Source organism: Myxocyprinus asiaticus, chromosome 15, assembly GCF_019703515.2.
Source record: "Myxocyprinus asiaticus isolate MX2 ecotype Aquarium Trade chromosome 15, UBuf_Myxa_2, whole genome shotgun sequence".
NCBI lineage: Eukaryota > Metazoa > Chordata > Actinopteri > Cypriniformes > Catostomidae > Myxocyprinus > Myxocyprinus asiaticus.
This window is the reverse complement of record NC_059358.1, coordinates 24899757-24921514: the sequence shown is the minus strand read 5'-3', so window position 1 is coordinate 24921514 and position 21758 is coordinate 24899757. Positions and strand designations below refer to the sequence as shown.

The window sequence follows — 21758 nt, the reverse complement described above, 5'->3', positions numbered from 1 at the left end:
TTCACGACATAGGGAGCTAGGGACTTGATTGAGACACACCCTCTGTATTCAAATTATCTAGCTTTTTCACTCAAAACGAAGGGGAAACGAATGTGTGTGGAACTTAAACCGGAAGTCGTTCTATAGCATTCCCTAGCTCTGGCTGCAGTAATTTTAGACCCTGTTTACAGCTGGTAATAAGACGAGTTTCAGATTATCCGATCGCAAATGGTCAGAGCTAAATATAGTTGTAAACGGGGTGCAAAATGTTTTGTTATTGGATCACAAACAAATGTTTAAACTAACGTGCTCATTTAAAAGGAAATATCCATCCGATCGGAAAACTTGAAAAAACAATTACATACCCAAGGATGATAACTTCAAGTTCAAGTTCAAGTGAGCTTTATTGTCATTCCACTATATGTAGAGGCACACAAGGGAACGAAATGTAGTGCCTCAAAGGACCACAGTGCTACATATGTAAACATATTACACAAAGACCTATCTAACTTATTTGAGAAGTAATCTAACTGTACATGCACTATACATTTAGTATACATATACTTTACATATACTTTGAAAGTATATGGCTCTTCTGTATATGGTTAACGGCTCTTCATCAGTGTGTCTGTCTGATTTGAACATGCAGGGTGACAAGATGACAAGCACACACATCTGAAGCTGAACTAACACAGGTACTCCACTAAAACAACCGAAAATTTTGCTTGAAATGTTGTGTTTGTTCTTTAAATCTCAAACGCATCTGGAAGGAACAGCGTGCCAGTTTTGTTCACGCTTTCTTTGTCTTTATGACTTTTTTGCAGTTTTTTGTTGTTCAGTAACACAATGATATAGTGATTGATATCTGTCCTCACTAAATCATACACACTCTCCTCAAAATCCCAACACCGCAACGAAAGAATGAATGGAAGTATGCCACAACAACAACTGTTTACTTAATAACGAAAATAATGCCCACATTTCTCGCTAAGCATCACGGGACGTAGGAAAAAGGTGGATATCTACAGTAAAAGAACAGTACCACCACTGACATATAGGGGACGCTCTTTCCAGATCAAAGATTACTATAAAAGCTTGTGTTCAGTATGAAAAACAAACCAGTGTAAATGTTCATGCTTATTATCAGAAAGGAGGAGTGCTGTATATCTACTGTACTCTACCAGGTCTGACCCAAACAGAAAAGTTGTTAGGAACAAAACAGAAGGGTTAAACATGTTAAAGAAGCCTGGGGTGGACACCAGCTTCCAAAACACAACTTCTGCTGGTCTAGAAATTCTGTTTTGTTAAATAAATGCCTACAGTTCTGGTTGTTTTATTGGTTCAAGAGAGATTGCAGTGGGGGTTGGATTGGAACTAGCAATAAGCAGAGACTCTGTGAGTCTGTGTATGCTGGTGATAAAATGCTGTTTTCCACGCATGACATCAGGGATGGTCTGTTCAGCAGTTGCCCGTCGGAGCGGCAGCTACACACCCGCACTGCGATCTGGAGAGCAAAGAGAACATGTCTTGCTGTGAGCAATCTGTACTCTCTACATCTCTCCCTTGGTTTGTCCGTCTCTCTCACTGTCTCTTGCTCACCTTTGCTTGCTTTATTTTTATTGGCAATTTGTAAAACACAGAATTCCACTCGACTTTCCCCATAATGCCTCTCTGTATGAATGCTTCATGTGTGCCTGCATCACATAGCTGCTTAAAACAGCATGTTCTACCTCTGAATATTCTTGCAGAAAGTTTCTTTCGGCAAGCATCACTATTACAATTGATTTGAACAAACCCCTAACCCTAAGTATTAAACTAAACCTACACCGTTTGTGCAACAGACATGAATGATACTTCAAATCATGTGGTTTGTTGAGGAGAGGTGTGCTAATACTTTTCTAAGCAATCAGACTGTTGAATGATAAAATGGGTAAAGGATTTAAAGGAATAGTTTGCTCAGAAATGAAATTTCTTTCATCATTTACTCACCCTCATATTGTTCCAAACCCGTATACCTTTCTGTCTTCTGTGAAGCACAGAAGGAAAGCTGACTGACTCGGTCACTATTCAATTCCATTGCATCTTTCTTTCCATACAATTAAAGTGAATGGTGAATGAAGCTATCATGCTGCCTAATTGGGCTGCACGATTATGACAAATATCATAATTGTCGATTGTTTCCTATGATATTGGAATTGCAATTAATTTCGATTAATACAATTATTGGGCCTCAGGTACTCAGAAAAGAGACAAAGGCAGGCCTACACACTCATAAAGCCTGACTGCGGCCTGTAGGACACTAGAAGCCTGATAACACAAACAATGCCAAAATCAAACAAAGGGAGTCCAAAACAGACTACAGATCCCATTAAGCCTTGCTCACTTTACACCTATGTGTGAAATTCTGAAGGATCGAACTCTCAACTCCTATTGGATGAAACGCACGACAGAACGCATCCCTCAACATGATGTCATCGAGAGTATAAAAACCTCTGAGATCTTTCTGGGCGTTGCTTCCAGTGACAATATGTGCCTCTAGATGCAGCTCTGCTGCTCCCAGGTGTAGCCTCATTGCCCAAGGAAGTAACGTACATACCTGAATCTTTGGCCATTCGATCTCCATCTCACTGAACGAGTTGAGATTTCTCCGTGTTCCACCGAGCATGCTAACAGATCCAAAGGAGACCGCCGAGCAATCCACGTCTTCACCCTTTTGCCTGCAGAAGTGAAGAAATAAGATTTCTCTTCCTTCTTTAACCGAGTCGACTTCGCTGTTTTCTTCGCCGACCGGCCGAGAATCAGCTGCAGTACCGCCTGCCGACAGAGCGAGGAAACAGCCTCCCGTCGTCACCCAAGCTTCGAGGAACCGAGTCGGAGTCAAACGATGGATGAACACACATTCTACCCACGTCCTCATGCGACTCAAGTAAGAGGTTTACGTCTTGGCAGAGATAGATTATTATAGTGTGTTATTCTTGTGTATCAAGGCTATTGCTTGTACAGTTTACGGACCACCGAGTCCACTCATTGCTGCCAATAATACTCAAGATATTAATGGTACTTACTGTTACCACAAATGAGATTGCTGTGTTGTCGTCCAACAACATTGGACTGTTGTGTATTTCCGCCATCGTGGGTGAGACCGGCACACTGAGTTTATCCATTAAAGAACCAACGACCGCGGTGGATGGATTTCGAGCCACTAACCGCATCTCTGAGTGATAAACTAACAGTTGCCTTCTCAACCATGATCGATAAAACCAGCTTCAGTGCCATTACCCTGTTCTCTCTCTCTCGTACTAACCGCACACACACACGACCCCTCACAAACATACCCACACACACATTTGGCAAGTAGATAACTTGGCGATAAAGCTCAGCTTTGTCCCTAAGTTAATGACCATTACACGTTAAATGGGCAGACGCCATTAACCAGTCTCTCCGCCCACATTCGCATGACGTACTCTCCACGTGAGCCACATCCGCCATTTTGTGGCAGCAGGAGCGTGGTCGAGCATCCGTCGAGAGAGAGAGAGCGGTAAGGGTGCATACACCTGAGCCAAATTATGACTAACACCTGTCTCTAATTGTAGTGAGATTGACATAAAAGGACCATGCCAGCACCAGATCGAGAGAGAGAGCCAGAGATCTAGAGTCCCACTGGGTAGTTGATGTGTTAATGTGAAGCTAATGAGTTACTGTTTAGCTAATGAGTTATTATGAAGCTAATGAGTTACTGTGAAGCTGTAAGCTCAGAAAGTTGACAATTAAAAAAGCCTTACCTGAGACTGAAGAAACCTGGTTCCCTGTGTCCTCCTTCCCTCCCTGGGTGAAGTTTTGCTACAGCCCTCCTTCCCTCTTTACACACACACACACACACACACACACACACACACACACACACACATACATACCTCCCTCTCATGTATTATAGGTTTGTTTGTTACCATATCATTACCATTACTCATAGAGACTTGGGAGTTGGTGCTTTTGGCCTCCTGCAAGCAACCACCAAACAACATCCAAGCAAAAACCCAGAATAACCTTGTTCTGGAAACCATCTACAACACTAACTCATAATGGCAACTTGTGAATTGGCAAGCAAAACTCACATTTTTTTGAGAAAATGCAAAAATCTAGATGTCATTATCATCTATTTTTCTTGTCTGGCATTATCACATTCGATTCCCAACTCTATTTCTCTCTCCAGCAAAGTAAACTCCTCTTCTCTCTCTTTCTACCCACTTGTCTTTCCCACTGCCTTTGTAAATTGTGATGTCCACAATCAGACAGTCTGAAAGCAATTGAGCGTGATGAGTGCAAAAGCAACTCCATTGGATGGCTGGAAAGGAGTGAAGGAACTGGAATAGATGAGAAAAACCACTCTGTGTCTTCATCTTTATTTTCCCAATTCTTCTTTCATCCTCTGTCCACTCATTTTAATATAACTCCAAGCTCATTTTCTCCATGCTGTACCCCCCTCCATAGTCATATATCCCACCCTCCAATATGCTCCCTGTCAAGAGCTTTGCACCATAATCTCTTCACCTCCAAACAGTCTTTTTCTTTTAATATCACTCCGTCTGTCCCCTATGTCTATCTCCTGTTTGTGTTCTTCCGTTGTGCATCACTGGGGGTCGCCATGACAACGTCACCCTGACAACCAACCCTCCTCCCAAATGTTCCACTCATTTGCATCTCATTTACATGTTGTCACAGCAACTGGCCGCATTTGACTTTTACTATAAAGGGGTTCATGTAACCCCTGGCATAGCTCTATACCCTGACCCCCAGCTTTTCTATTCTCTCACCCAGCAGGACACACTTTTTATTTTTATTCCTGTCATACACTCGTTCTTTCACTGTTTCTACCCATTTATGTACTCCCCTCTTAAGTCATTTTCTCTTTCAGGCAGACTTATGAAAGCATTTAGCTCATAAAAAAATCTATTAAAAGTTGTATGAATCATTTATTTGTTTTCAAGTCATTTGTTGAGGTTTTCAACTTGCTTTTACTTAATACTTTTGAAAGTCAAAAATCTATTCAGTTTTTTTTTATTATTATTTATTTATTTTTTACTAATTCTCAATTTCTTTTTTTTTCCTCACAAAGTTACACACACACACACACACACACACACACACACACACACACGCACACGCGCGCGCGCGCGCGCATTGATGTGGCTATCCTTATGCGGAATCTCCATAGACATAATGATTTTTATACTGTACGAACTATAGATTCTATCCCCTAACCCTAACCCTACCCCTAAACCTAACCCTCACAAAAAACTTTCTGCATTTTTACATTTCAAAAAGCATCATTTAGTATGTTTTTTAAGTGATTTGAATTATGGGGCACTAGAAATGTCCTCATAAACCACAATTATAGCATAATAACCTTGTAATTACCAGTTTGTAACCCAAAAAAATGTCCTCGTAAACCACCCAAACATGCCCCCACACACGTTTACTTAGCTATCTAAATGAGTACAGTAATATACTTTTACTGTTTTTATATAAAGCTTATTATAATCACTATAGACTAACCTTATTCCTTTGCATTTTTAGAATAAAAAACATGATTTATCCAACCATAATGTTCCATATCTGATTTTGTAGTGACGAATTTTCCAAACATTCCTAGGGGAGGTTTTTGTCATATTTATCAAATATCTGGAAAATAATTTGTGGCAAAAACTATAGCAAACACCCACACACTATCGCAAGACTGAGGTGGTCCACACTTTTACCCCTAAAGCTCCAAATATACACTGTAAAAAATGTCTGTAATTTTAACAGAAAAGACTGTAAAAATGCTACAGTAAAAAAACGCAAATTGGTTAACGAGTGGTTACCATAAAATATACGTAAAGTTTTTATATATATTTAAAAAGACAATGCATGTAGTTTTATGGTAAAATGTTGTAAAAAATGTAAAACTTTTTACATGTAAAAAATAACATTTTCCTGTAAAAATTTAAATGTTTTAATTTAAAATTTATGTTATGTTTAACAAGAGAGTAAATGTACTTTTTACAGTAAATTATTGTTAAAATTACGGTAAAAACAGCAAAAGGGTGTTCTCAGAATTCACTGCGTGATACAAACATTTTATAATATTTTATGGGAATAGTTATGTTTCTTCTTATTTTTAATATCAGTTATGTACTTTGGGGTGTTCTGTTTTATATTTGATGTAGTTTAGTTCATGTTTATTTTATTATTTTAATTTCACATGTGTTACCCTGATGGTGTTTATTGTTTGTGTGAGTGACACTGAGCAATGTCTCTACATGTTTATTAATCATTACTCCTGGAAGGGCCTCGATTGTTGAACTTTACCTCATCACGTGCTCTGCTGTAATTACTACGGTGATTAACAATACATTATAAAGTGAAAAGCAGATTTTTTTCAGAAGGTTAATATATTAAGTTTATCATTTAATAATACAAACAACGGTGCTGCACCATAAAATATACCGTAAAAACAACAGTTTTAAACTGTAAAATTTACAGGTGGTACTGTAAAGTTGTTTACATTTTTTACTGTATTTTTTTACATAATTATTCTGCAACCACAGCTGCCAGTTTTTTTTTTTCTTTCTTTCTTTCTTTCTTTTTTTTTTTTATTTTAAACAACAGGATTTTTTTCATAGTGCAGCTGCTACAAAATGACTTACTTCCCTTGCAGGAGATCCAGCCAATACTTCCCGTCATTTGCATTCCAGCTCCGCAGAGACACACAAACACACACACACGCTTGCATATCACTCAAGAGACACCCTCAAGCAGCTGTGAAATTAGTTACACATTTTGAATTTGTCATTTCAAAATATTTGATGTGCATTTAGGTGACTAATGAAATGCTGTCTGTTCCTTTAAGACAAGGATTTCAGTTAAGCCCCCTTGTGATAAATGTGGGAAGAAGCGTGAGAGGGGTAACTAATGCGTTTGGTCTTTCAAAGTGTTTACAAACAGGATGCAACTACGCTGATAAGTCACCGATCCCTTCAAAGATCACCGTAGGAGTGCAAGTGGGTCAGCCTCAAATACTGAATGGCTGAAGGACGTTAAGAATTGTGTCATCTTTATCTCAGAGAGGAAAGGAGTTTATGTTCAGTGTGTTCAGCGTGTGCATTATGAAATAGACCCACACTGAGTACTACTGAAATGAAGAGCATAAGTGGAATGCAAAATAGCCCATATTTAGCCTGCAATTACTAATGTATTACACTGAAGTGTGTGTATGTGTGGGTCAGATACCAACATTGTGGGAACCAAATGTCCAAAAAATAATAATAATTGACAAGTAACCTAAAAACATTTGCTTCATTTGGCAACATCTAAATAAACTGGTTTTATTCAAGTCAAAAATATTATTTAATGTCTAATTCACTTTATAGTGCAAAAGAAGTAACATTTTGGTCTGTTCTCACCCAAAACCAATTAGTTCACTTTAGAAGACATAGATTAAACCACTGGAGTCATGTGGATTACTTGTATGCTGCCTTAATATGCTTTTTGGAGCTTCAAACCTTTGGTCAACATTCACTTGCATTGTATGAACCTACAGAGCTGAAATATTTTTCTAAAAATCTTTGTTTGAGTTCTGCAGAAGAAAGTAAGTCAGGCATGAGTGTAGGGCTGGGTGATATGTCTTCAAAAATTATATCTCAATATTTTTCAGCCTACTGACGATATTCTATATATATCTCGATAATTATGTATTTGCTCTAAAATGGCTCAAAAGTGTTTTTTTTTTTTTTTTGTCTTGTTTTTTTAATCAGAGGAACCATCATTTCATCCAAACAGCCACTGTAGCCAAGTAGATTAAATATTTTAAAGACATTATATAAAACTATAATAATTCGTTTTTAATTAAATAAACACAAGGGAGAATGAAATTCAATAATTTTCATTGATATGCACTTTATATTCATATTTTATACACAATGATACATAGTAGTTTAATAAAAAGCATTTACCTTCAAATGTGTTTACTGTGCAAAGCAACTTCACTGACTTATTTTTGAAACCCCAGTTGAACACTGCATAATACTAAATTATTACTGTGGGACACGTCAGGTTGATTATTATAATATAATGCTGAATTATCATTCTTATTCTGATTATTAGATTTGTGTTATACAAAAGTAATATATTTCTGTCCTTCATCTTCTCCTGGGGGCTTTTATTTTGACATTGAATGTGCTGCAGTATTTACTTCAACTTCACAAGGAGCTTTTATTTCAACACAGAAAAGGCAATAGACCTTTTTTACACTCCGGGTTTTGGAACACGGAAGTAAACAATTGCAGGGTAAACTTCGACAGCGGTGAATGGGAGTGAATGGGAGATCACAGCAAATATTATTTTCACTTACCCATTTGCTCCAAGAACAAAAGAAAAAATCTACTATTACATTTGAATGACTTTCCAGAAGAGGAAAAAAATAGAGAGTGGTGGATTAAGACAGTCAGATGGAAGAAGATGCCAAATTTACTGTCACTCTCTCATCAGCTGTCATCGAAACCCCCTCGCAGCTGTGGTAATTAGATTTTTAAAACTGATTCCAGGGTAATATAACACAAAGCATAATTTTATAAACTTACACTCAATATTTAAAAAAATTTTCATATAAAAAGGTTTGCTAGATTTACACTGCCAAATAAGGCGGAAACACATCATCACAGTCTGTGAAAAAGGTCTATGTGTATTTGACAGTTTACAATGTTCTGCATTTCATGAAACGCTGTAATCTCCTCCTTTTCTGTTATTCTGTGCCGCGTTTGTAGATTTGTATAATAACTTGTAACTGTTACTAATGTTTGGAATTGCGTGAATGCTTGAACCTGCATTACTTTGATTTCACAATACACGTGAACTGATCTGAGAGCGCCGCCATGTGCATGCACACAGATCAGCGCGTCACTGGTTTGTTCTGAATCACAGACCATGTTTATCTGTCTTTAAATCACAGCCTTTTGTGGATTAATAATCACATATGACCAACTTGCCATTTTGATGTTATTTTGTTTAATCGTGCAGCCCCGAAGGATTGTGAAATTAGTCTACTGATGTTCTCTTTATGAAGCTTAATGGACAAATGAAATGACATTAAAATCATCGTGATATTGGTCAATTTTACATCGTCAGCAAAATTATCTCGATTATATTGTTAATATTCAATATATCACCCAGCCCTACATGAGGGTGAGTAAATTATGAGAGAATTTTCATTTTTGGGTGAACTCTCTTTACTTTAGTTACTATTTTAACTACCTTTAAAATTCAGAAACAAATAATAGTAAGCCATTTGTAGGTTGATTACACCTAAACTATGGCTATGCGGCACTATTAAAACATTCCTCTGTTTGTTTAAACAGCCCATCCATCCATCCTCATACAGCATCATTGGCTTGACAAATGGTGTGAGTTTAGGGCGGGACTATCTGTTTGTACGGCCAGTAGAAGAAAGGGGGTGTTTTCTGGAATCTGTCCGAAAGCAGTGATTATTTTTGCAATTCTGTTAGGTGACGCTAGTAGCACAGAAATGAATCTTCAAGCTTTAAGGTTGCATGTTAGCACGTTTTACAGTGCACAATTATAATAAAACCTTTTGTACCCAAAAGGAAAAAGGTTAAACAAACACTACAAACACAAACACGAAAACCTATACATGCTAAAATGTTTCAGTAAAAGTTATGATTATGGATAGGGGAATTAAAACAATAGAAGTCAAAGGATGGTACTCAACATAACAGAAGAACAAAGGTGTGTGTGTACTTGAGTGTGAGAATATGTATGTTTTCATTTCAACAGGTGCTTGTACAGTATGTACATGATTGAATGTGTGTGTGTGTGTGGGGGGGGGGGGGGGGCAGGTTTGGTGGTTTACTTAGGACATTTTTTAGGCTACAAACTGGTAATTACAAGGGTATTATGCAATAATTGTGGTTTATGAGGACATTTCTAGTGTCCCAATAATTCAAATCACTTAAAAAACATACTAAACTATGCGTTTTTGAAAATTTAAAAATTGTTTTTGGAGGGTTAGGTTTAGGGGTAGGGTTAGGGGATAGAATCTATAGTTCGTACAGTATAAAAATCATTATGTCTATGGAGAGTCCTCATAATGATATCTACACCAACATGTGTGTGTGTGTGTGTGTGTGTGTGTGTGTGTGTGTGTGTGAGAGAGAGAGAGAGAGAGAGAGAGAGAGACATTGTTTGTGTCTGCACAGAATGACCACATTCACCCTTCCATGACTCCTGTTTGACATTTTAAAGCAAAAGAGAGAAACAAAGAGCAAAGTAGAGAATGAAGGTCTGAGAATAAGGGAGAGAGACACTGGGTATCTGGACAGAGACAGAGAGAGCTTTATGAAAACAAACAGATGTCTGCATTGAGGGAGCAGGCATGAGGAGAGATGCGGAGACGGACAGAAAGAGAAAAGAGTTACCATGAGAGTGTGTGTAAGTCACTACAGTATAGTAAAAAACATATTTCCTGTAGTTTTGTTTTTTACTACTGTTGTTCAGCTATTATTAATAGTCACCTTTTTAAACCATTAGTCAACAAAACATTTGTAAACATTGCAGTTGTCATGATGGTAACAGGCACGGAGGTGCACCTTTAATTTAACTGAGCTGAGCGGTAGCTAAAACCTAAGTATTTTCAGTTTCATTTTGAATTAGACTTTACTAAAAGTGGTGATTTATGAGTGGGTAAGGTGCTTGCTTTGTAATTAATCAATTCTTTTCTACCAGTTTGACCCTTTCAGGCTGATTGTGGACTTGATAGGTGGGCCTTGTCAGATTGGCAGGGTGTCAGCAATCATTGTTCTTTAGAAAAATGTCTGTATTTACTGACATTGGCTGTGTCTTGTAAGGAAAGCTGCGTCCTCCGGAGGTCGCATTTGTCGGCCGCATACGTCATCGAGGCTGTCTCGTTTCATAAAAGCGAGTAGGACACTTCGAATGCAGCCTTCGAATGCGACCTTCTTTCACGGAATTTGGAGGATGCATGAGGTGTATCCTTCATGGGCACTCACAACCCACAATTCTTGTCTAAAAACAAAAGATGCCAATTTGCCCGTAAATGTGATGTTAAAATGCAAGTAATGTTAATTCCCAAGTTGAAGTACCTCAGTAGATGCTGTAATAATTTCATATGGTGATTTACAAACCTCCACGAAGCTAGAAGGTGCACAAGTTCATTTCTCTGTCCACATATGGTCAAGATAAAGAGGAAGTTATGACATCATGCATACCTCAGTGCCCACATGACAGGGACTTCCCCATCCCATACCATAGTAGGATAAATTATGGATCAAGCATAAAACGAATCAGTTGACTGCTGAGACTTATTGTAAATAAATAGACGATTACAAAAATATATGGTTTGTCTATTATTTCCATTTAGTCTCTGGTATTTGTATATGATTATTGACAGTTTTGTAGCTGTAATTGCAGAAGAGCTGTACACTTGCTATCGTCTTCACCTGCCAATAATCTGCTTTCTGCCTCATTATATGATTGGAAGCCACATGACATCACTAAAACACACTGCTATAACTACTTTATGATTGTATATGATTATGATTGGAAGTAAAATATATGCACAAGATAATGTTTATTTTATAATGTTTACTTTTCTGTATTTAAGCGCTAATGCTAACGGCTAATGCTATTTGTGGCCAGAATCACAAGACATGGTCTTGGAAAATGATTAATATATCTAATAGTTTTAAAGTTATCATCCAACAGAACATTATCAGATTTGTGGCTTTGCTCCATTATGTTTCTATGCATCAACAAGCTCAGTGTCATATATTATTTCATATAAATATTTATGCAAAAAAAAAGAAAAATAGCTGATCACTTTAGTTGATGTGAGCTTAATGTGAGCTTTTCCAACAATTTTTTTTTTCCCCAGGACTTTTATTGATTTTTACTTTTTAACAACAAACGTCCAAGTGTCTCCTTTCAAAAGAGACCAAAATTATGCCTGTAATACAATGTGGGGATGAACTACAGCCATTGTATTTTGAGATTGTCCTTTTAGGCTTGTGCTCAAAACAAGGGGGTGCATGTTAACAGTTACTATGACACCCAAAATCTGCACAAGTTGAGCCTGAAAATAATTTTTTACACCAAATAACACTTAAATGGTTGTTGTTCTTCATCTGGATCACTAATTTTGGTAGTTTTGACATTGCTATTTACTAAGACCAGAAACAGAAAACAGGCGATCAGAATCATCAAGGCGCCGCCCTGTGATTGCTCAGGAAAACTGTGGATAGAGTGCAATTGATGTGTGGCCACAGGTGTGCATTATCGGCTATTTTACAGTAACTTAGAGTATGGCTCATCCAATTAGATTTTAGAGACATCTGTTTTATAAAGAGCATCTGAAAATAAGATCTGCCTAAATGCTTGGTTTGCTGGGATTGGATGGATATTGAGGTTGCAAATTTGAGGACAGAAGGAGATATTTTGAGTGATGGACAAAACAAGAGCGAGTGTGGGATGTGAGAAAGGAGGGAGAGGTTGAGATTGATACCGGAGGTAAAAACTCCCCAGAGGAGGAATCATTTTCATCAGCCTTCTTTTGCTATTCAGTTTCATTTCACTGTAATCCTCCCCTAACTGTGACTGCCAAAGCGCTCTATCACTCCACTACCATCTTTTCTCTCTCTTTCACTCTCACTCTCAGTGTGGGTACACAAACTGAATGTGAAAGTAAATGATGTAAGAACGCTGTCTTTGAAAACACACTGTTAGCTAAACTCACAGCGAAGGTGACGACCCTCCTGACAAACATTTCAATCTTAACACAAGCAGCACTCCAAAGCACTCTGACAAAACCAAATTACCTGAAACACAATATACTCAAACCTTCAGGTAAAAGCATCTCATCTTGCCCCATCTATACAAGTCACTGTCTGTTTCACATCATTACAGTATATTTAAATCTCTCTCCACTGCTGAAAAAAAAAAAAACAGCCTAAACTGGCTTGCTGGTCTTATCTGGTCTCACAGTCTGGTCAGTCTGGTCTGCTTGCTGGTTTTAGAGTAGTTTTGGACACTTGTATGCTGGTCAGGCAGGGAAACCAGCTAGCCGACCAGCTAGACCAGCTTAAACCAGCTAAAACCAGCTAAAACCAGCTAACCAGTTTAGGATGCATTAAGCAGGATCCATAGAGTTTTTAGTTACTGTCTACTTCTCCCAATATATATCTCTCTCTCACACACACACTGCTGGATGCATATCTTGTGCCACCCCTCTGCCATCCCTTCATCCCCCAGGACACAATTACAGTTTTCCCTTGGATAAAAATAATTAACTTAAAAAAAAACTCCCACGACTGAATACATAAATAAATGAGGGGAAACAGGGACAGAGAGCTAAACAAATGCTAATCCTGGGCGCAGTGCTCACATACATGAACAGAGGGACACCAAGACAGCTCCCTTCAAATAAACATAAGTGTGCACACACTGAGGCAGGGTAAAGTTAATGCTGAAGCACAGTGGGAGTCTATAGTGACTCAAAAGAGTCTATAGAAATCAGCACACCTGTGCGGCGTGACCTGTGTGCGCCACCTCTCTCTTCCCAAGGGAACAAACATCCCACTTAAACACTTGTATAAAAGCGTATACAGTAAAACAAATGTGCACTGTGAGAAAAAGCTTTTAATAAATGCTAGACTGAGACAGAGCAGGGACTTAAATGCCTATAACCGCACACACTAAAACTGCCCTAAACAAACAAATTTTAATAAGAGCTAGCACTACTAGCTAACATAATGCTAACAAGTCTGTATTCAGTGTAATTTAGAGGTTAATATAATCTAGGCTGAGGAAGGTAATTACGAGGAAACAAGCTTTGGGAGCCATTAGCACCCTTGATGAATAAAAGAGGCCGAACAACATTGACAAGTATACATAACTCACAGCGCAAATGCTAATGCCATGGAAGTTATTAAATATCTACTGCAACACGCCACTGAGCTGTGATGGGATTTTTCTTTTATAATCACTAAGCTTTGGAATCGATCAGAACATCAACTATGACCTAGTGACGTGCCACTTTACTGGTGGCCATTTTGACATTCATGACTTTGCATCCATAGACTCCATACTAGAGCTAGAGAGATATTAATGACATGAACTGATCTAAACTCAGCTTGGAGTGTTTCTTAATAATAGCTTGACTAACAAAGTGCAGGGAGCTACTGTAAATGACCCCAGCATATTCAGCACCATTCTCCTTTAATGGACTTTAATAAAACAGCATGGAGGTACGTATGTTATAAATCCTGTGTCAGAGGCAGTTGTGGAAGGCACAGAGAGGGAAGCGCTACGAAATCGCTAAGCTAGGGATGTGGAACAAAGAAAGGCTGCTTAGCTGCACTAGCAAAGATTTGTAGCGTTACTTAATGTTACTCTCAGATTTGCTGTGGGAGTTTAGCAGAGAGACATACACAGTGCTTTATTAGTAGCGAGGCCAGGGAGACGGAGATGGGTAGAGAGTGAACAAACTAGGTTTAAGTGTCCGTGATGACTCAAAAGTTGAAGTTGTGTTAACTTGAAATGAAAGTTGTGTAAACTAAGCATACAAAAACTTGACGTTATAAGTTCCTTTTACTTATACTTGATTTGTATTTAGTTTGACTTTGAGCACAATTCATTAGTTTACCTAAATTATTGCAAGTTATTTCCACTTATCATCATGGCCACATTCTGGGCTGGCCCATCTTACTGTCATATATCCAGCCCTAACATTGTGAGAAAGCATTGGTGGAATAGTCAATAACAATAAGGAATGTGGCAGGTTCAATACAAATTAAAGGGATAGTTCACCTAAAAGTTAAAATTTCCTCATCATTTACTCACCCTCATGCCATCCCAGACTTTCTTTCTTCTGCTGGACACAAACTAAGGTTTTTAGAATAATATTTCAGCTCCGTAGGTCCTCACAAAGCACGTGAATGGGTAACAAATTTTTTAGCTCCAAAATGCACATAAAGCCAGCATAAAAGTAATCCATACCACTCCAGTGGTTAAATCTATATCTTTAGAAGTAATATGATAGGTGTGGGTGAGAAAAAGATCAAAATTTAAGTCACATGAAACAGTCTAATGAAACATTTTCAGCTGATAGCTTTTCACAAAAACCTTGGCAACTGAGTTATTTCAAGAATTCCAATCAAGGACTAAATTCTAACACTTTCAGTGGTATTCTGGGTTCAATACAAGTTAAGCTCAATCGACAGAATTTGTGGCATAATATTGATCACCACAAAAAAATAATTTTGACTCGTTTCTCCTTTTCTTTTAAAAAAAAAAACAAAAACAAAAAAACATCGCAAGCATCGAGGTGACAGTGAGACACTAACAATGGAAGTGAATGGGGGCCAATTAATAAACGTTAAAATACTCACAGTTTCAAAAGTATAGCCACAAGACATAAAAAATATGTGTGTAAACATTTAATGTGATAAAATCACTTACTAACCTTTTCTGTGTAAAGTTATAGCCAATTTTACAACTTTGTTAGCGTGACGATGTAATGTCAACAAACCCTAAAACCCTAAAATGAGTGTAAAATTCAACAACTTAACAGTCTACAGTGTCATCAAATTTCTGCCTTTAAACTCTTCAAAAATTGGCCACATTCACTTCCATTGCAAGTGCCTCACTCTATCCTAGATTTTTGATTTTTTTGTAAAAAACAAAACAAAAGGAGGGATAAGTAGAAATACATTTTTGTGGTGATCAACATTATTCCATAAATGTTGTTGATTGAGCTTAACTTGTATTGAACCCTGAATATTCCTTTAGCATGAAATAAATGGAGTGGGAGAGATTGAGAAAAGGGAAATGGATGAAGAAGACAATTGCAGCTCTGGTTCAACAGATTACGTGTGTCATCCTTGTCATACAGTATGACTGTTGGAACATCATTAGAGAGCTGGACAGAAAAAGGTACATGTCACTCTATTGTGGACTAGCCATTAGTGTCAGAGAGTGTCACAACTCTCTTTGTCTTTCTCACTCTTTTTCTCTCCATTCACATTTACTGTCTATCTTGGTCATTATCTTTATCTCTCTTTCTTTTATTTCACTAATCTGTCTCCCATCCTTTCAGTCTTTAAGTCAGTCAGGTGAGGGTTGTAATAATACTACTAGTAATATGTCTTGCCCATTCCTATTATTGTCCTCCATTAACATTCCCTAATGCATATTAGGGTTACCATTGCTGCAACCTGACCTTGAAATGCCAACACCTTAGCAACACACACACAACCCTCAACAGTCAAGAGCACCAACCCCCACCCTTCTGTTACTCTAACTCTTAACCCCAGCCTATATTATTTCCATGGTGACCGGTGCCTGGCAACAGCTGGAGGAGAGTTACTGTCGTAGCGATGCAATGCGAGGTGAGGCGGTGATGTCATGGCCCGATTACCTCAGACTCAGGGGGCTATTATTGCTCCTCTTATGGGAGATGTTTGAACATTACTGTATGCATTCTCTGCCCCATTACCACAGCGATCCATCACAATCACCATTGGATTTGGACCTCGATCTGTCTTCATTAAGGAGGACTCAGTGCCGTTTCATTCGTTACTCTATCCTCACTTCACTGTCATTCATTTCTGTCCCTGGTCTCGCACCTTCCCTCCCTGTCCATCTTCCGCCCTCTCAGATGTCTTTCCCTCTCTTCTCTCTGCTCTAATCAAGCTTAAGTAATACTGTCACCGGCTATGCACGCAATTGGCCTGCTTTGTGTACCTGCTTTTCTTAGACCACACAACACACTCAAAACCAATACACTAAACAGGGCTCACCTTAAAGGGATAGTTCACCAAAAAGCAGAACAAAAAAGTTGAATTTATTTGAAGATTCGTTACACAAGTACGGCATTGGTGTAACTGAATAATAGGTATCATTTTCGAATTCTGAATGCAAATGCAGGCTAGACACAAGCTTTGAGGGAGGGCAAGATTATCGTTTAATAATTACTTTAAATTACTTTGTATTGCATAACAGGATTTGGAATATAGCTTTCATTTATAGTTTCATTGAGTTTTTGGTAACACTTAAGGGTAGCCTATATTCCTTAATATTAGTTAATGCAATAATTAACATGAACTAACAATAAACAATCTTTTAACATAAAATAATAATAATAATAATAATATTAATAATAAATAAATTATTTATATATATATATATATATATATATATATATATATATATATATATATATATATATAAATAAAGTCTAATTGATTTGCCCTAATAGATTTAATGAATTCAGTTACCAGTAAGTGTTCAGGCACAGTTCACCCAAAAATGAAAATGTTCTCATTATTCACTTACCCTGATGCCATTCCAGATGTGTATGACTGTCTTTCTTCAGCAGAACACAAATAAAGATTTTTAGAAGAAGATAGAGCTCTGTCAGGTCCTTATAATGCAAGTAAACGGGCGCCAGCACTTTGACGGTCCAAAAGTCACATTTAGGCAGCATAAAAGTAATCCACATGACTCCAGTCGATCAATGAATGTCTTCTGAAGCAAATCGAAGTCTCCACTGGCTGTCGCGATATCAAGTGAGGCTGAATCCCTCAAGTTTCACTCTGCGCTGTCCCAGAGCTCTAGTGATCTTATCTCTGGAGAACATTGATGTGCGATGTGGCGGTTCATACAAAAAAACTTTTGATTCTCCCCCCACAGATGCACATGTAAGCAGGGCCCTGGGAAGATGATTTATGATTGGGGTGCTGTAGTGGGAGGTGCATTTTTGCATGCACATGTAAAAAAACGTCAAACTAGAGGGATCAGTGCCTTGTAGAGGTTATGACAGAAAATCAGAGAAACAGCTTCTGGAGTAAATTCACACTAAAATAACAACATATCTAAAGGTGACATTACTTATAATGAGTTTGTGGCTAAATGTTGTTAATAAATGATTAAATAAAATAGTTAACCATGGTTTTACTAAAGTAATATTGTAGTAACCATGTTTTGTTTTTTGTTTTTTTTGTTTTTTTGGGCTGAAACCATGGCTTTACTACAGTAATATTGTAGTAGTCATTGTGGTAACTATGGTTTAACTAAATACTATGATTAAACTATAGTTACTGTAGTGAAACTATAGTTCATTTTTGTAAGGGTAAACAAAACAGAAGTCTAATAATTTTCTGTTTAGGCTCTAAAAAATAATAATAAAAGTAATTTTAAATTACCCATTTAATCCCAAGAAATCGCAAAAACAGACAAACAAAAAAATGTAATAGAAGTATCAGTATTGGTATTGACGATATTGGACTTGAATTTATTGGTATCATATCGAAAAGAAAATTTGTGGTATCACCCATCCCTAATTAAAGAACAATTATTTCTCAAAAGCTTTCCCTCACTTCTCTCTCACACACCCCCGCGTGTCGTGCACGTGCACAAACACCGAACCCCCTGGAAGGGTGGCTTTCCCATTATCATCCAACACGAAAGCACAATCGAACTTAGTGCATTATATTATCAGTGCATTCAGAACACTCGCACATAATCTTTAAACATGCTACAATATCAATCACATGTAGACATGAACATTACCACATTTTAGGTTCAAAAGCCCAAACTACACAGCACATAAGAACATAGCCGATTACATTTTTGCAGCAAAAGTATAGCCTATCGGTGTAATGTTAAAAGGTACTGACAACTGTTAATATTAAATTGCTTGGCCCCTGCAGCACCCCTACTTCCAACGGCATTGCATGTAAGTTTTGAGTGGCATATTTAGTGCTTATAAAGTGTTGAGCATGAGATGAATACAATTTTATTTGCTTCGGCTGCGGACCAAGTCGCCCGACCAAGCCCCCCCCCCCCCTTCCTTTAAGGTAAACAGGTGTATGCTCTTAAACCCCCCCACCCCCCCACCACCACACTTCCACCCCCCAACCCCACACTTGCTCTTACTTTTCTCTCTCTCCGATCAATACATGCACACCATACTCTCAATACTTACGAAAGACCATGGCCTTCACTTTTTAAAGGGCTCAGTGAAAATGGAGTAAGAAGTGCAAGCCTTACACACACACACAGGCTCAACAAGTATTAAACAAAGCAAAAAACAAAAAAACAAAAAAACAAATCATGTGTACGCAAACCCACTAACATAAAACTCTTCTCCCTTTTGGCTAGCCTTTGTTCAAGCGCACACATGGTGACATTTAAAGGGGACAAAACAAGGACACAGTAATTGTACAGCATTGCAGAATGTGTGTGCGTGTGTGTGTGTCTGAACAGGAGGTTGTGAGTTATCAAGCACATGTGTTTTAGCTCAAACAGATGAAAGCATTATTCTCTGTGGAGTAAATTGCCTCATTTCCAACCCATTTAAAAGCCAACTCATCGCCATCAACAATGGACAGCAAAAATTACACACACAAACACACATACACATTCACATAAACTGTCCATTTAATTACCACCACCCTTCCACCCACACACACAACTTCAATCCCACTGTTTCAGATAGACATCTTTTTCTTTTTGCCTTGGGACAGAAAGCACTGCTGCAGAGGGGCGGTCAGCCAAGGGAGCACGCCCAGCGTCTGTGTGTGTGCATCTGCACATTTCACACTGTACATAAAAGACGCCGATTTTTTAAATTTTTAATTCATATTAACAGGGTAAGTAGCACAATGCTGCATGGGGTTTGGGTTCCATTCAGTGTAGATTAATTACCATTTAGATGTACTGTAAATGTGATTCCCCTTCTCAGTAAATTTTATTTTACAATAAGTTTGTAATAATTCTCAGTGGACAACTCCCGATAACCATTTAATTATTAATTACCGTTATTAAAGGAAATATTAAAAATGGTAAAACAGAAGTCACTTTATTTTCTGCATATTGATTGCGCAGCAGAAACGCTGTCAGTGTGAAAGCACAATGCAAGCCTGTTGTCGTTATGCTGTTACACTGCTTATGTGTGCAGTGTACTGCAGGCCTTAGTGTGAAAGCCAGTGTTAAAAAGCATGGTTTATTACTTGATCAGATCTTCATTAGCAAACTGTCTAGTTGCAAGTGCGATTTCCATTTTAATTTAATGCGTTTACTGCATGTGTGTGATGGAACAGAGGTGTCTGCTTATATTGCAATTGCGCTGCTTGTCATTTCATTGCAAGGACAATAATTGTGGCCCCAGTTTCAGCGATAGTCCAGGTCCATGCTCACAATGGGAGAGGGAATAAACAATCCTGTCACCAGGGACATAAATCCAGCCTGTCTCACCTATACTGAACTGGTTTCCATTGTGCATGCATGAGGTGTCTTTGAAGTCGGGAAGTACACAACACAGCCAGACAACTACTTAATCAATGACTACCTGGTGCCAGGCCTTTGGACCTAGGCTACTGCCCCCTTTGCACAAACCCTTCCTTCACTCTTACCAGACTCTAAGACACTTATCACAATTAGTTAAGTGGCAGCTGTAATTTTAATCTTTATTTTATTTATTATTAATTTTGCAGCCCTAATTACCACAATCATATACTATGATATTTACGGTACATAGTACTCTAAGGTAGCCTACATCAAAGAAAACCATGGTATTACCATGTTACATGTCCTAAAACATGGCATTACCATAATACATGCCCAAAAAGCATGGTATTACCAAGATATAGACAATTTCAAGATGTGACATTTTTTTGTTTCTTTGCTCCTTTCCTGCTAATTGTGCATTCCACATGGGATAAATCACCCTCCGAAGGGCACTTTGAAGGGAGAACAATCATGATATTCATGCTGTAAGATCACTTAAAACTAAATAAAAATTACATAAAAATTGATTTCCGAATGACCCTTATTTTTGAGCCCCACACCTTTTAGCCTTTCAAAGCTCTCACAGTGAATGGTAAAATATTCGAAGTGCATAGGGATGATTAATAAAGAATAGAACGCATCCTCATTCAAAACAACAGCGCGAGGCGCTTCATTCATAGTGACTTTAGCACGATTACTAGGCTCCGCAAGTCATTCACTTTGGCATTTAGTCATTTAGCAGACGCTTTTATCCAGAAGAAAGAGACAAGAAAAGTATTTTAATCATTAAAAAAAGAAATCCTTACCTTGTCTGCAGGTCGTGCAGACAGCTTCATTGAATGGCTTCATTGATTATAACCAGAGACTATTTAGAAGAGACAGTTCACTTCTGTCAAAATGAATGGGAGAAATTGAAGCACCCAACGGTCAACAAATGTAGAAAGCAAGTCCTGCCTTATAGGTAAATGAGCCATTCACCTTTTAGACACAGACATCATCTGCCAATCAACTTGAGAATGTGCATGTACATTAGCTATACAATTTTTTTTAGCATAATTTGAAGTAAAGAAGCACAATTTATGATCCCAGTTTTGTCAGATTTTACTGTTGATTTTAAAATATGTTCTATGATAGTAATCTTGACCAATCATTTTAGGGATTTTGGTCTTTTCCCATTCAAGTAGATAGGAGCTGCACTTAGAAAATATCTGCCTGAGAGCATTCCAAAGATGTCCGCCGAGTGACCTGACTTGCCTAAAAAGACTTTGTTACTTTATACACTATATTGCCAAAAGTATTCGCTCACCCATCCAAATAATTGAATTCAGGTGTTCCAATCACTTCCATGGCCACAGGTGTATAAAATGAAGCACCTAGGCATGCAGACTGCTTCTACAAACATTTGTGAAAGAATGGGTCGCTCT

At 38.0% G+C, this 21758-nt stretch overlaps 1 protein-coding gene across 2 annotated transcripts in view; it reads right to left on the bottom strand.

Annotated features, from left to right (window-relative positions):
• The window catches only part of LOC127452438 (cell adhesion molecule 4-like), a 201384-nt gene that overhangs the window by 103881 nt on the left and 75745 nt on the right, over nucleotides 1-21758 (bottom strand). The window contains exon 1 of one of the 2 annotated variants that reach the window (XM_051717879.1): nucleotides 3762-4075. The exons of the other annotated variant lie outside the window; for it this stretch is intronic. The gene's annotated coding sequence lies outside the window, so the exon portion shown is untranslated. Of the gene's footprint in view, nucleotides 1-3761; nucleotides 4076-21758 lie in introns of those variants that run through there. 2 annotated transcript variants of the gene reach the window in all.